The 12042-nt window shown below is 42.0% G+C and overlaps 1 protein-coding gene across 4 annotated transcripts in view; it reads right to left on the reverse strand.

The window, feature by feature from the left end:
* The window catches only part of klf12b (Kruppel like factor 12b), a 54662-nt gene extending 42822 nt beyond the window's left edge, over positions 1-11840 (reverse strand). For 2 of the 4 annotated variants that reach the window (XM_081601255.1, XM_017303778.2), the window contains exon 1: positions 11172-11433. The gene's annotated coding sequence lies outside the window, so the exon portion shown is untranslated. The other 2 variants (XM_017303777.2, XM_017303779.2) reach the window with 2 other exon arrangements.
* Positions 11841-12042: the final 202 nt, after the last annotated feature.

The raw sequence follows: 12042 nt of genomic DNA on the forward strand, positions 1-12042 counted from the left end.
TTGTTGGGTCAAGCGTTGCATCGACTAAATGCATGTCAGAAAATCCCAAGTGCATGAAAAGACTAAGCATTTGTTAAAGCAGAGACACCGCACAAAATAGACCGAGACAGATCCAAAGATGAGCTCAGAGTGTGGATGGCTGAAGGCAGAATGGTAAAAAAAAAAGAGTATTGATTTTATCGATCCCTCTGTCAGAGTATGCATCAACGTCCATTTCGATAAAGTTCATCCTTGAGAAAACCTCTGACTCTGTCACAGACGTGGTCAAACTTTAGCTTTTTCTGCAGAGTTTTACTGAGGAAAAGTTATAATCGTGACAAAATCCATCTTCTAGGCCTCGAAGCTCAACTAAACTAATCATCATCTTATACCGGCAGAGAAGTGGTGATGCTACAGCAAGCGTGGCAAAAGCCAACAGCAGCAGGACTTTAAATGGCTGGAAAGGTTTTTATCAGGGCTACAGAGTTTTTTTATCAAAAGACAGGCCACCAACTAAACAGGTTTTATCTTAACCCGCTTTGACTTGAATACTGGCTTACCTCAAACACTGTTACAGTTTTATTGACACTGAGACAAACTAATTTCTTTGAACTTGATTTTCTAGAAAATACCTGGATTTTTTAAAAACATTTTCTAAAGACAGACTACCAGATGTGTAACCAAACATGTGGTGCTTCACATGTCTTTAACATAGAGCCGTAAAGCTCTTGCTTCAGTCATATAGAGCATCTCGTCCAACACAGAACTGGTGTAACATAAGGAATAAGATGGAGTGCCGTCGTTTACTTATCTCTTCAGAACGACACAATGGGAGTAACTTTCAATAAAAAATAAATAAAAAAAGCTACTGCAAAAAAATCTTAAAACAAAGTGATGAATTGTGTTTGAAAAGGATAAATGAGATTTGAGCCACAGAGCTCTGAGAATCTGAGAACAAAGCAGTTCCATTTATAGAGCTGATACTCATGTAAATACACAGATAACACACAAAACACACACACACACACTGGACACACTTATACAACAGTAAGGCCCACGGAAGTTCCCATATTCTGGTGGATTGCCCTTGGGCCTGTGCTATTTCTGCTGGGGGCAGGGGGATCCTGTGTCAGTAATCCTGTCAGGATGAGGGGGATGAGGTCGCCGGATGCAGCTCAAGTCCACTGCCTTCATCCTCGTAGCACATATGCACAGTCAAACACGCACAGAGAGAACAATATTAAGAAACCTGTCGCCGAGTAATGTGTACAGCGCATTACCTGAGACAGTTTTTCAGACGACGAGAAAAAAAGAAAAGAAAAAAAAAAACTTTTGTGGTGTGGTTTTATTTTTTTTTCTTTCCACTTGAAAAATGGGTTCTTCTTTTCCCCGTCTTTCTGACATTGTGAAAGGTCCCCACCTCCACCATTACAATCTTCTGCCTCTTGTGAAACTGTGGGAAATGAAGAAGCTGTTTATTCTGAGAGGAAACACTCAAAGCGAAAAGAAGAGTCGGTCACTGTCTGGTTTGTCTGTCTCCGTCTGTATGTCAAACGCACTTCTTACAAAGCTGACTTCCTGAGCTGCTGCTCCGTTCTACAATCTGGCACGAACATGCACACGCACACACAAGCACGCACACTAACGCAGACACACGCACGCACTCGCTTGCAAACCTTGTGACCTCTTCCTGCACCCACGATGAACCATATTTATCTAAGATTCGGAGACAGACTCACGCATTCACACTAACATCCCCCCTCTGTATTGCAGTTCTGCCCATGAAAGAAGAATATGGATGCCCATTCAACACAAACAGCCTCCCACACACACCTACCGCGCACACACTCAAACCGCGCGCAAACGCACACGCACGTACACTCCTCCACAGTGCTCCAGAGAGAGGTAAACAGAAGAGTCTGACATCCTCTTGCATCATGTGCCTCAAATGCAGCAGAGAAGCAGCTAAACAAGCTGTGACTGTGACAGCTCTAAAGTGAGGTGGCTTTACTCGAGCGAGCCTCGGCTTCCGAGTCAAAGCAATTTGCGACACCGTTCCAGACGGTCTATGGTCAATTGGCTACAATTTTGATGTAAGCACGAGAAAGAATGAGCTAAATGTTTAGCATGGTTACAGTTGGGAAAAAAAAGCACAATTGGACGCAGCTTAACACTTCATAGAGAGACAATTTAGTGAAAGGGCCACTTGCATAGTCTGGTGACCTCTAAGAAACACAGCACACACACACACATGCACCCTGACCTCATCTCAGTAAATGCTGTAGAGATAGAGGTTGTGTGTCTAAAAAAGCCTCTGACACAAAAACCTCACTCCTAAAAAAAAGAAGAGGATGCAGGGACATATACACCAAGTCCTAAAACCTAGATCTTTTGTCACAAGATCTTACAATAATAAAATGTTGTAAATTAAAGTTTCTCTTTCAGATTTTATCAGCTTGCTCTCAGCACATGACGTCGTTTCTTGAGGTGTTTGTAACTTTTTGTTATAAACTCCAGGTGTTCCTTAAGCTTGACTTCTTGATTCTGTATCTGAGACTCTTATTTCGAACTAGCAAAGGAGGAAGTTCTTGAGTTGCCCGGTCATGCATTCGGCTAATAAAGACTTCTTGCACCAAAACTCTTGGTTACGAACGAAGAAAGTACAGTAAAGTAATTACAGTTGTATCATTTCTAAACTTTCAATCTCAGTTTTTGTAAGGTTTTTGTGCCTTTTTGTGCTATAAAGAGGTTATATGTTTTGTATGTGTGACAGCCATGCTACCTGCAAGGAGTGCTATAATCGCTAACATGTATTAGTACAGTTAGCATGGCTAGTCTTACAATAACAACTCTAGCATGTTCAATGACAGCCAGAGGTTGAAAACTCAAAAACCATAAAAGAGGAACTATGACGGACTACGTTAAGCATTCCTGTTATCGACTAAAAAAAAAAAAAGTCTTGCTCTCTTTCTTTCTGACTCTAATTGAGCCTGAAAGACAACTAAACATGAGTCAACATGTGAAAATAATGTCCTTTCAAATAGTTCCTTACACCTTTTATGTCTACTCTGAATTAAACTTAGACGCCATACTGAAACTTCCATTAGCTCACTTTAAGTCTTGCTACCATGACGTGACTGTGCCACGGTGTGAGGTTTTCACCAATCAGAGAAAGTTCACAAGTTTCTGAGTGGTTATAAAGCTAAAAATATTCCCATTTCACTTGCTGTCCCATTGACACAGTGACTTGCTAATTGCTAGCTACTACCAACGCTGAAGACATCTGCCTCAAAGCTTCCTATCAGTGCTAGACTGAAGGATTGTTTAGTCGCCGCTTAGACAGATCAAACCTGGAGTAGATTACTTTTAGCTACTCAGGTTTTAAAATACTGCTTCAACCTATGTGCATTACCTTTTCCATAAAAAGTAATGCAGAAATATTGTCCAATCTTATAAAATGTATGCACGGATAAACTCCTATTAAAGCCATGTAAAAGTAATGATATATGTAGAGAACCTGGTTGTGCCATTTTTCAGAAAGATACTCTATTCCTCTTTCATCTTTATAATGATGTTTTCAGACTATTGAGGTAAGCTGTGCACAAGAGACAGGGAGAAAAAGGTTAGTTGCAGTGGATCAATAAGAAATGCACTCAGTGACTCAGTACGAGTCTTTTATTTACCCTCAGTTCACAGGTCCCCAACTGAGGTGACTGCAGTGCAGTACTTAATAGTCTCAAACTTGTACAGCAGCATCGTAGGTAGAACTCTATATAATGTACTAATACTGATAAAATAAGATAAAAACATTAACCCAAGTTGGAAAAACACCAAAACCAAAGCAGTATTAAATATTGACAGAGCATTTTATGATGCAAACACAGCTGCATCTTTAGTACCCTCCCTGCAGACGACACCCCCCCCCCCCCCCCCCCCCCCTCACCCCTACCTCCCTAGTATGGCGTGTCTGTTGCCCTGCTAGAGGATTCTTAGAGCAGGTTTTAGTCTTTTATTCCCCTCAGGCTCTGATCCTGTATGTGTGCTTTCTTGCGCTCCACCGTCTATGGCTGACTGCGATCCCCCATTCTCCCCCAACATACGTTTCGCGCTTATAAAGAACTCACAATACCTGGTCGTCTGCATGCATCACAGCACATGTGCATCCAAAAGCACTCTCAAAGATCGACCTAGATGTTCTACATTAACTGTACAATGCAGGCGTGAGCAGACACCAATACCCTGACTCATCTACGGCGTCTCTTGCGAACAACTCACAGAGGAAAAAAAACAAAACTTTTATTTCCCTCTTTCCTTTATCTTTTTTTTTTTCTCCCTCTCTCACTTGGTATCTCTGGTGATATAAACTGTTGTGAACATGAAGGCGCACAGCAAGCTCAGGGGCGTTTTAGAGTTCAACAGCCTCGCAGAATCCTCTAGATGCGGCATCATATCCTATCTAACCTTACTTTGTGCTGACACAACCAAATCCATTAAAACATGCTGCACATGGAAATGGACAATAACGAACCAACCAAAACATTCCAACACACTGACACTTATTGCACCGAGTGTATGCAGTTATTTTCGCTCAGCAAGTTTTTCCCTTCAGTTTGACCCGTGCCAGGGCTCCAAAGCCACTCCACGAAAGCCAGCAGCTACGTTTACCTCCATTACTCATCCGCTCACGCCTTCACTTCGATTATTTTTTCTCTCTCTCTCTCTTTTCAAGCCAGCGCTGTAGCACGTTGATACCAGGTTGAAAAAAGGTGCGAGATGGACGACGGTGCTCATAGTCTGCACCTACATTTGCCTCCGCTGCTACAAGTCAAAGACCTAGTGGAAATCTCTAGTGCATCGTTTCATCTGACCTGCAGTAACCTAAAACTAAAGGCAAACTGTGCTTCCTCCTTACGCAGGTCTGCAAAAGCCATCTGCACCGAGGCTAAAGAAAGGAAGCTCCCCAAAGGTTCTGTTAGAGGAAGCTGTTTTAGTAAAACGATCCACAACACTCTGGAAATACTGAGGTTCGGCGGTCTTCCACAACCTTCTTCTTCTTCCTTGGCTTTCTGTCTTTTCTCCTTCCGTTTGTTATCCAGCCATATTTGGTCAAAGTAAAACTCCACACCGTGTAGAGGGAGGAATCGCCACTGCAGATAGATGGCCCTTCCGCTGGCATACCTTTCCATCTGAGCCATGAAAACATGTCAAGCAACTTTAAATCAGAGTCTATGGGCAAAGCGAGTCACTTCCTGTAAGACCTGAGAGTGCAGCCTTGGAGAAGGTGTCGTAATGAAAACAAAAAGAATAAATGCATCAATGTTTTGAGATAGATAGATAGATAGATAGATAGATAGATAGATAGATAGATAGATAGATAGATAGATAGATAGATAGATAGATAGATAGATAGATAGATAGATAGATAGATAGATAGATAGATAGATAGATAGATAGATAGATAGATAGATAGATAGATAGATAGATAGATAGATAGATAGATAGATAGATAGATAGATAGATAATTTGTTTTACACATTTTCACTACTATTTGACATCACTTGCTGTTGCACAACACCTTCTGCACTTTGTCTCTGTATCTCGCAGTCCCTAAAAACACACGCTCCAGAACATTGTGGACAGCCTTAACTCAATTTGGTAAACAAACGTGGACTGGAGACCCGGGTCAAAGGTTGTATCCACAAGAGAAAACACTGAGGGAGGGAACACTTTGTCTTTTCCTGACATGATGAAATAACAGCTCAGGGACTTCCAATTTGCAAGGCGCAAACAATGTTAAATCTTACTGTATGCTGTGGAAATGTAAAATAAGCACAGGTAAATTGATTATCATTTCATATGCAACTGAATAAAGCGGAGACATCCTCTCCATCTGTGTTATAGTTTTACTCAGGAGACCCTGGCCTCCCAGCATCAGACTAGGGTCAACCGATGCTGGGAGGATTATTGAATATTTTACAATTTTATCAACATTTTGTATGAACAGTAATGAAACTTTATTGATGTGTGTGCTAAATCTGTCATCTGTCATATTTGAATGATTTCTCTATAGTGTGTGTTGTTAATACTTCTTCTAAACGGGTCCCTAAACTGTAAACAATAAGCCCTTACTCGTTTCATTTCACTCCATGTTCTTCTTTCCTCTTGTCTTATAGTTAGACATGAATCCAGCCGTGTACTGTAGTACACTGCACTCTATCTGCAGTCAATGCAGATACGCTCAATAACACCCCCTTGGATCAATGAGCAGTCACTCAATATGTCAGTAGTTAACCCAGATGATTAGGGGGTAATTTGGGGAATTCAATCCCCATGAATATGAATTGGCCCCTATATGTTGTTGGCACGACCAAACCACAGCATCTTCCTTGAAAGATTCAGTCAGCAGGAGCTCAACTTGTGTTTTGTGAACTGCGACAAACAGAGGATGCCTTCAGTGAAGGAATCTCACCCAGTAATTAAACATCCAAGGCAGAGCAGAGTTGATGGACTGATAAAGTCTATCTGTTAGATTGGCTTTTACAACTGGCACACACACACACACACACACACACACACACACACACACGCGCACACACACGCACCCACACACACACACACCTGTAAAGATTTCTATCATATGTCCTTGAACAGCTAGCTAGTTGCGGCTGTGGGAAAAAACTATAAACATGTGCGAGCCATCATGCTGTTGACTGAAATAAGCGTATTTGTTCACATATATCCGTAAGGTGAAAACTATTGCAATGTGGGTTTAGGGAATAATATAAAGTCTGAAAACGTTGCCATGTGGAATTAAAGATGAAACATGTGTAAACTGTTGGCAGTGTTTCTAAAAGACGCTATAAATATCCTGACACGTTAGCACACAACAAAATTGTTCATGGTTTTATATTCAAAGTACATTTCCTTGATACAAAATGTGTATTTGACTCTTGGGAGCACTTACACAATTCATTAACTAGCACCTCTTTCAAGCACCATAATATACAGCAAGTTCTCAAGTTAATTGAGTGTATTAATGTTACTGCTAACTATGGACCAGTTGCTGCGTAGACACAGCAGAAAGGATGCTCACACCTGCTATCAAGGAAGTCAAACTGAAAGTAATTACGCTCGTGAACACAACCTCATATTTTACATGTTCACATCAATTTGGCTGTAATTAAGACAAACCCCCGTTTATGTATGAATGATTCCAATTTGAATCTGGTTTAACCTTCTTCCTATAAATTAACACTTTAGTTTGTAATTATTCCAAATGTTTTGCTGATCAAGGATTCCACTATTAGCGAACAGTTCATATCTATGCAAACCCCTGTCCATCCAAAAAACATAAATTCTCATGGCAGCGGCCAGATGATCTCTGCAAACAGCTACAGTAGCATTGTGATCTTGTAAAGCTTTAGCTCCCACACAACACATTGATTTTTAATTGGAATTTGGCGAACACGTTTAATTGAATCTACTGATATGAAAATGACAGCAACAAATAACGGTGTGGTCAACCGAAAAGATGCCCTGGGCAAAAATTTAAACCGATATCCTTAAAAAATAATGTAATGAAAGTAACATATGAGAGTTTCACAGAGAGGTTTTTTTTAAGACAGTTTCTGTTTAGTGAATTGCAGTTCCTAACATTATTTTCTTTTCAGACAAACTCATTATTGAACACATACAACTTATCTGAAACAGTTCTGTGCTGTTTTTGTTGCTTACAGCTGTCACACTAGCGTCAGATGAAACTTATGCCTGCGCAAATACTGCTAATTGATAGCTGAGTTAATGGCTCAGCCTTCTGAGAAACAATTATTATAAGCTAAACAGTTTTCGTCTTTACCACAGCAGATGTGCCAGTGATGTTCTCAGCCTTGAAAGCTGTCCAGCTTTGTCGCCTCAGAATGAAAGAATCCTTTGAATAAACAGAAGAACTCTATTGGAGGCTTGATTTGTCTGAAACACCGTTCAATCGGCCAATTTTTACTTGATTGGCTATGACTGGTGGTTGTTTTCTTTTTCCCAATACTTCAACGCTAGTAGCTAAAACAATGCGATCCTAATACCTTTTCATGTTTTTGAAAACTTAAAAAAAATATTTAATGAATCTCAAAGTTTGTTTTTTTTTTAGAAGAATTTAACCAAAGAATTTTAGATTCTTATCTAGAGTTGATCAGATGAAGCAGTTTACTGCCTGTTGGAAGCGCTGAGACCGACACTAACTTTTGCTGCATTTGTTAGTCCGCTGCTGAATTATTACAGTAGACATGCATAGAGATGCAGAGACTGATCTTCAGCTTGAGCTGCCCTGATCAGTGACCCACTGTTCAGAATTTGTTTGTGACCAGTGAATGCACCGTAGAGGCACTACCAGGTCACAGTAACAGCAACGCTAATTGGTGCAAAAGTGTTTTCTGCAAAAACAGAAGACTCAACTGTAGCTATTTTTAGCGTTTGTGCTTACTTATCACTTGTATCTTGACTGTTAATGTGTAAATGTTAATTTTTTTGAGAACAGGTACTTAAAACATGACCACAGAGACAATTTAGAAATGATGGAATCTTGCCCACATGGTGGATGAAGACTGATGAAAGGTTTGAAACCAAAAGCATTTTATCATGACTCATGGAAACTATATCCTGTCTTATTTCAAAATAAGAGTCTAAAACTTAGATGTAGGGTGTCAAGCTTAACACCCTCACCTTCATACATTGGTCTCGTAATACTAGCTCGCACTTGTTCCACCTGACGAAGTCACACGCTAACAGCAACTGGACAGGGCTTTACGGGACGGACTTCACTTTGATGAGAAATATTGTGCCCGTGCCATTAGATCTTGGTAGAAACCCCAAGTTACAACTGGAAACCAGCACATGTTTGGTCTTTAAGCCAATCATTAAACACTAAATTTCCATGGTCCACTTTTGAGTTTAACGAGGGACGTATTCTTTGTCACAACTACTTCATGTTGAATTGGATTCAACACTAAAACATCCATAAAGGACTCTGCAGGGCATTTATTAAATTTTATGAGTTTTTTTTTTTTTTTAAATTGCTCAAATAAAACTAGGTTTACGTCGAGGTGACTTGCTAAGATTGGGCGTGTGTGTTATTAAAGTTGATAAAAAAGAAAATTTAAATTGGCATGTCAAACCTCAAAACCAGAGGTCCTTGTTGACGAGGCATGAGTTGGTTTCCGGGTATCAAATTGTTAGTTTCATAACCACCAACATTTCCTACTGCTCAAAGTCCTTTATATGTAGATTTTCAGGGAAAGTATAAAAAAAATATGGGAGCTTACAAGAGGTGTGGAGTAACACAGCATTCATCTACCACGTGCCACTGTGCACTGCTGGTCAGCTGGTTGACAGACTTTCTCGAGAAAGACCAATTTCTTGAGGTTAGTGCCAACCAATAAAGCAACGTTATCATACCATGAGAATCTTGTGGCTTGGCATTTTGCTGGGTGGGACAATTCTTTACTATGATAATCCTTTGACAAGAAAAAATGGTCAGTGTTGCACCAACTTTTAGTAAATGATATTGACAGCTGACGATTTAAAATTTCCCCTATATATCTTTATCACTACGGCATAACAAACAGAAGTAAACTCTTGCTGATGTGACCATCAGCAGTTCAAAATATTGGAGCAATGCATCAATTCTCTAACTTCTTAGCGATGATATCAGCATGTTTATTCATGCGCAAGAATACGGCCCCTTTGTGAATGGGTTCAAGTGAGACTTTAAATGGGCGCTAATCTCCCTCCCTGAACATCCAAGAGCCACGGGGGGTCTGATCCACTCTCGCACACATACACTCACACGCTCCCCTGCTGTGGAAATAGAAGAACAGATATATATCTCTTACTAAGCGTACGGGGAAAATTTACTCAGACTCTTGAATCGACCGGGAACATTTATGGGTATTCAACACCGGCAGATGGAAGATTTTAGCCTCCACTGAAAACACGCACACACACGGAGACATGCACAGTGCATTGACAAATTGACTTTCTATGAATGCGAGAACAGTGAAGCACAAACACCCGACAGCTGACGCGCAGATAAAGACAAGTCAGGGCCTCTTCGCATCGCGTGGGTAAAGTCACAGAGGTCAGAGCTTAGTTTCCACATCAAACCCAGGAGCAGAGGCCAGAGTCTCGGCCCCCTCCAACCTTCCTCTCTCCTACCCACCCACTCTCCTCTGCCCACCCACCCCCTTCACACAAACACACACAACCCACACTCTCCTCCACCTCCTCCTCCTCTGCCTCCTCCCTCTCTGGATGTACAAATGCCTTTGCTGTCAGCTCTGCCCTGGACCCCTGTAATTGAAAATAACAGCTAAGGGCCAGCCCACGGCCACTCTCCCCTGCCCGGTGGCTCTCTGCCGTGGTGACAGCCACCCATCAATACCAATGACTATTGCTCTGGAAGTGAGAGCACCGCCGATGACATCCAAGACACCACCCCTGCAACACTCCCCCACACACACTAATACACACACACACGCACACGCACGCGCACACACACACCAGCGTCCTTCCTCTGCTACCCGAGCCGTCTAATGTTTAACCCGTTGCTAACATTTTGGGTTGGTTGGAGTTCAGGCAAACAAGCCGGGTCTCTCGCACACCCAGAGAAATTGCACACTCAGGCATAAACAACTTTAAGAGATGCAAACAACAGCAGTAAACTTTTTTTTTTGCGCTCCCATCGAGACACTGAGCCAGTGTTACTGTACTACAGTGGGGCACCGCTGAGCTGATCCGGACTCAAGACAGGCAGGAGAGCTGAACCACAACCAGCCCCGGCACAGCTGAAGTCCGGATGCTGCTCTTGTTCACTCTCGAGTGTAATCACTTTTCTGTTTCCTCTGCTCATGACAGCCCACGAACACACACTGACAATGGAGGTTTCATGCCCAGTGACCATCACTCAGGGTGTGGGGGGGGGTCTCTTGTTTCCCCCGACCCCAACACTGACGGACACCAAACACAATGCCATAGGTGATCTGAGATGTCATCCGTTTTGACAGAGCAATGACAGCTGAGCGAGGTGCGCTGAGCTCACAACCACAAAGCACAACAACGTGACGAATGAAGCAAGACACACACACACACACACATTGACGGAGACGGGCACTGTGAGCAGAGGACGAGAAAAACGCACATACCTTGTCAAAAGCTGCAGAGCCGTGGAGACTAGGAGACTGTTTTCCTTTCCACAGTCCTCTCTGTCTCGTCTCCTCCTCTCCCTTTCCTCTTCTCTCCTCTCACTCTGCGTGAATGTGCGGAGTGTTAGTGTGTGTGCGTGTAGATGTGTGAGTGTGTGTGAGAGCGGCTCCCTCCCCTTCCCTTCTGCCTCTCAGCTGCTCGGCTCGGGCAGTTCTCAGGAAATGAATGGGAGCGCACAGAGAACTGTTGTACTTGCAAATGACTTACCCCGAGTCACATGATCCGCTAAATGTAGGGTGGGCCGGTGGGTGGAGGCTTCATAAGCGAAAAGGGAAGACAATATACTCTAAGCTTTAACAGCGTGCATCGAATTACATGGGGCCCCTCCGGGGAGGTTTCCGACGCGTTCGTTCTCAGCCAGCCCGGACTCCCTCAGTGCGCCCCGGGCTGCGCCGCTGCACCTCCCCGTTTAAAGGGGACGGAGAGGAAGGGGAAGCAAATACACTCAAGTTATTACCGTAACTGTTTGGCTGCTCTTCTTAAACTTTCTGAAGATGATTTGTAATGCCTGTGCTATAGTAACAATGAATTAACAGTAAATTTGATGTATGAATATATTTTTTCAAATTCAATAATTTGATGTCATAATAATTTGTCACCTTAAAAGTTCCATGTTGCATTAAAATTAATTTAAAATTCCCTGTTCCTACCACTCCGCCCAAAAAACAACCATATTAAGATTATTTACAACAATAAATAATCTTTAATGGGAAAAAAAACCTGTTTGTCATATGGTTATCTGCATTTGTTTACATTTTCAGCTAGAATTTCAAGCAAGTTTGCATATTCAGTGCTTTATGAACTGGTGAA

The sequence above is a fragment of the Poecilia reticulata genome, chromosome 2 (genome assembly GCF_904066995.2).
Source record: "Poecilia reticulata chromosome 2, P_reticulata-male-v2, whole genome shotgun sequence".
Lineage (NCBI taxonomy): Eukaryota > Metazoa > Chordata > Actinopteri > Cyprinodontiformes > Poeciliidae > Poecilia > Poecilia reticulata.